At 36.9% G+C, this 5000-nt stretch overlaps 1 protein-coding gene across 1 annotated transcript in view; it reads left to right on the top strand.

The window, feature by feature from the left end:
• LOC113640011 (cadherin-4-like) overlaps positions 1-5000 on the top strand; it is a 194803-nt gene that overhangs the window by 95538 nt on the left and 94265 nt on the right. The gene's annotated exons all lie outside the window — the stretch shown is intronic.

Below are 5000 nucleotides of genomic sequence, written 5' to 3'. Positions count from 1 at the left end.
GTGTGTGTGTTAGAGTTACAGGTTTGTGTGTGTTTGAGTTACAGGTGAGTGTGTGTGTTAGAGTTACAGGTTTGTGTGTATGTTAGAGTTACAAGTTTGTGTGTGTTTGAGTTACAGGTGAGTGTGTGTGTTAGAGTTACAGGTTTGTGTGTGTGTTTGAGTTACAGGTTTGTGTGTGTTTGAGTTACAGGTGAGTGTGTGTTAGAGTTACAGGTTTGTGTGTGTTAGAGTTACAGGTTTGTGTGTGTTTGAGTTACAGGTTTGTGTGTGTTTGAGTTACAGGTTTGTGTGTGTTTGAGTTACAGGTGAGTGTGTGTGTTTGAGTTACAGGTGTGTGTGTGTGTGTTTGTGTGTGTGTGTGTGTGTGTGTGTGTGTGTGTGTGTGTGAGTGTGTGTTTGAGTTACAGGTGTGTGTGTGTTTTTGAGTTACAGGTGAGTGTTTGAGTTACAGGTTTGTGTGTGTATTTGAGTTACAGTACAGTTTTTTGTGTGTGTTTGAGTTACAGGTGAGTGTGTGTATTTATGTGTGTGTGTGTGTGTGTGTGTGTGTGTGTGTGTGTGTGTGTGTGTGTGTGTGTGTGTGTGTTTGTGTGTGTTTGACTGTCTACAGTATGATAGTCTATGACTATCACTTTTAAACCTGCTTCCAAAATATTACATATATCTAGCATCAATCACTGTTTGTCTCCATAGAAAAGTTGTGTGTGTGTGTGTGTGTGTGTGTGTGTGTGTGTGTGTGTGTGTGTGTGTGTGTGTGTGTGAGGGATATTATAATCTCACTTCTAAGTTTTTGACATTTTCAGCTCCACTGCTACAGTACATCATGTTTTGACCTGCGTGTGAGTTTGGTAGAGAAACTAAAATAGTATAAAATATATACAGTGAATTCAGAAAGTATTTAAAGCCCTTTTATCAACATTGTTGTGTTTCAGCCCGATACAATAATCGCTCTATAATCTACACTCAGTACATTTCTGTACAATTCAGACTCTTTACTCAGAACTTCTTTGAAACAACTTTGGCAGCAATTACAGCCTCGGGTCTATTCAGAGGGTTCAAGCCAGGACTGACAGAGTGGTCCCTAAGCCACCCCCATGTTGTCTGAGCTGTGTGCTCAGGGTCGTTGTTGTGTTGGACAACTGTACTTTACTCCATGCAGCTTTCCCTGAACCCTGACCAGTCTCCCAGTCTCTGCTGCCACCACCATGCTTCACTGTTGGAGTTCTACTGGGCAGGTGAAGAGCTGTGCTTGGTTTCCTCCAGAAATAACGTTTAGAATATAGGCCAAACAGTACAATCTTGGTTTCATCAGACCAGAGAATCTTCTTCCTCACAGCCTGAGGAGGAGCTTCTTTTTTTTTTTCCATCTCCACACAGGATCTCTGAAGCTCAGTCAGTCAGAGTGACCATCAGGTTCTTGGGCAACTCTCGTATTAATACCGTTCAGTTCTAATGCCTGGTGTGGAAAGAGAGAGAGAGAGAGAGAGAGAGAGAGAGAGAGAGAGAGAGAGAGAGAGATTTATCTCTATGCTATATAAACTATAAATAAACTATAATGCTGCTCACTAACGACTAGTGAAATGATATTATATACTGGTGACTTTCCCCTAGGTGTGAATGAGTGTGTAGGTGAATGTGTAGATGAGTGTGTAGGTGAGTGTGTAGATGAATGTGTGAATAAATGTTTGAATGAGTGTGTGAATGAGTGTGTGAATGATTGAATGAATGAATGAATGCAGGCGTGGTTCTAGGCCTTTTTTAGGGTGGCTCCAGCGCCCCCTGTCTGTGATCTCAGCCACCCTAAAACTATAATTTTACTTTCATAAATAAACAATAAAAATGACGTTAAAATGCAGGACATGTCGTCGATGGGAAAGAAAATTATTTATCAGTTTGATCCAAGAGCGATTTTTTTTACTTTGCTTTTACGCGCGTGCGTTGTAGTCTTTCAATATTGCGTCATCAGCTGTCTGCGTTATTAGAACGGAGAAGCACAGGTACGCGCAGCGTGCACGCGCAGTCAGAGCTGGAGGCGTTTATCTATGACGTTAATCGGCGGAAAGACGCAAAGACGGCAACCAAAAGCAGTGAAATGTCAATATTCTTATTACCAGAGTTGTCATATAATATATAATATAGAACTCTTCTTGTTTTAAATTCTCACTGTGGGCCAAAACCCCTAAAGATGACATCCTAGTACCGCCCCTGGATGAATGAATGAATGAATGAATGAATAGAATAGATAAATGAATGAATGTGTGGATAGATAGATAGATAGATAGATAGATAGATAGATAGATAGATAGATAGATAGATAGATAGATAGATAGATCTACTGTAGATAGATAGATAGATAGATAGATAGATAGATAGATAGATAGATAGATAGATAGATAGATCTACTGTAGATAGATAGATAGATAGATAGATAGATAGATAGATAGATAGATAGATAGATAGATAGATAGATAGATAGATAGATAGATAGATAGATAGATAGATAGATAGATAGATAGATAGATAGATAGATAGATAGATAGATAGATAGATAGATAGATAGATAGATAGATAGATATACTATAGATAGATAGATAGATAGATAGATAGATAGATAGATAGATAGATAGATAGATATACTGTAGATAGATAGATAGATATAGATAGATAGATAGATAGATAGATAGATAGATAGATAGATAGATAGATAGATATAGATTATAGATGATTATTTTTGGATGTGAAGGCTGCTGAGACACTTAGAGAGAAAGTTTGACTTCTTGGTAAGGTCAAAGGGAAAGAATAAATAATTAAAGAATAAAGTGCTTTTTTTATTGACTAAACATTAAGAGAAGCATTAAAGGGAGATATGAGACTCTCCATGGCAATGAGAAGAAAAACGTCTGGAGCAGATAATCTATGAAAAACGAGACAAATGTCGCCACAGCTGAGAGAAAGAGTAAAAGTTGTATTTAGCACTGAGGGAGAGGGAGAGAGAGAGAGAGAGAGAGAGAGAGAGAGAGAGAGAGAGAGAGAGAGAGAGCAAGAAGGAGAGAGAGAGAGAAAAGAGAGAGAGAGAGATGAGAGAGAGCAAGAGACGAGAGAGAGGGAGAGAAGAAAAAGAGGGAGGGAGAGAGAGAAGAGAGAGAGTGAGAGAAGAGAAAGAGAGAGGGAGAGAGAGAAGAGAGGGAGAGAGAGGGAAAGAGAGAGTGAGAGAAGAGAAAGAGAGAGGGAGAGAGAGAAGAGAGAGATAGGGAGATAGTTAGAGAGCAGAGATAGAGAGAGAATACTATCAGAATATAAGAGATGTAGAGAGAGATAGAATAGAGAGATATGATAAGAAGATTGTTCTAAGATAGATGATAGAGAGCTGCTCTCTTCTCAGAGATCTCTCTCCTCGCTCTCTCTCTCTCTCTCCCTCTCCTCTGACTCTCGATCTCTCTCTCGATCTCGCTCTCTCTCCTCGAGATCGTGAGTTCACTTATGTAGATCTCAGAATGAGGAAATTGAGGAACATGATGTTAAGTTTACAAACTGTAACGACTGACAGGTAAAGGTGAGAGAGAGCAGGGAGATTATTATGGGATTGTTTAATGATCATTTTCTTTAATTAGTTTAAATGAATTGTGACTTGGGAACAAAATGTAATCTCTAATAATAACTATGGACACAAAAATCTTACATTTTGGTGTCATTCATTTGGTGGATTATTACATTCACGGTTTATTAACTTCTGCAATTAATGTTTATGGAATTATTCAATCCAAGATAATTACATTTGGGATTACAGAATTGTATGATCTTGGATTAACCTTGGATTAGCCACGAATGTAATAATGTTCTTATTAATAATCATTAGATTTAATGTGTTTATTATTCATCTTAATGCTGGAATGCATTGAGATTTATTTCAATAGTTTAGAAAGAAAGAGTGAAAGAAAGAAAGAAAAAGCAGGCAGAAAAAAAGAAAGAAAAAGCAGGCAGAAAGAAAGAAAGAAAGAAAGAAAGAAAGAAAGAAAGAAAGAAGGAAAGAAAGAAAGAAAGAAAGTGAGAAAAAAGAAAGAAAGAAGGAAAGAAAGAAAGAAAGAAAGAAAGAAAGAAAGAAAGAAAGAAAGAAAGAAAGTGAGAAAAAAGAAGAAAGAAGAAAAAAGCGGCATAAAGAAGAAGAAAGAAAGAAAGAAAGAAAGTGAGAAAAAGAAGAAAGAAAGAGAAATAAAGAAAATAAAGAAAGAAAGAAATAAATAAATAAAGAAATAAAAAGCATGCATAAATAAATAAGAAAGAAATAAATTAATTTATAAAAAAATAAATAAATAATAAATAAATAAATAAAGAAATACATTTATAATTAAAGTAAATAAATAATATATAACCCATAAATAAAGAAACAAATAAATAAATAAATAAATAAAGAAATAAAAAGAAGAAAGAAAGAAAGAAAGAAAGAAAGAAAGAAAGAAAGAAAGAAAGAAAGAAAGAAAGAAAGAAAGAAAGAAACAAACTCCACTTTTAAAGAAGTGAATTTTTTGCTAATCACGTTGTAATAAAAACAAACATCCCTCTCACCAGATATTCAGGCTCAGTTTGTCTCATTTTTCTGGGATTATCTCATTATCTCATGTCGACTGTGTCGCCTCCACAGTTAAGTCGTCTTATAGCTCCGCCCCTTTCACAACCATCGAGACTCGAGTTAGATCCGAATCTCTTCTGTACGCGTGTACGGCTTTTTACTGCCTCCTGACTCAGATGTATGAAGCAGGTTGCATTGCGCCTCGCTTTACCTTTGATATAAGAAGATATTCTGTGTGACAGTGAGCGATTCCTTACAGCTAACCTGCCTCGAGTTTCACTCGAATCGATTTTTCTATTCCCGTCTCCTCTGGTCGTGCTGAATGCCACTCTCTTTCCTGCCTCATTCTGTGTCGGGATAAAGAGGCAGATGACTCGGTGCTTCACGATCATTTCCGCCATATTAGCGGCTAATTGAGATCGATAGCACGAGG

This window comes from Tachysurus fulvidraco, chromosome 23 (assembly GCF_022655615.1).
Source record: "Tachysurus fulvidraco isolate hzauxx_2018 chromosome 23, HZAU_PFXX_2.0, whole genome shotgun sequence".
NCBI classification, from domain to species: Eukaryota; Metazoa; Chordata; class Actinopteri; order Siluriformes; family Bagridae; genus Tachysurus; species Tachysurus fulvidraco.
The sequence above is the reverse complement of the archived record's forward strand: the minus strand, read 5'-3'. Positions and strand labels throughout refer to the sequence as shown.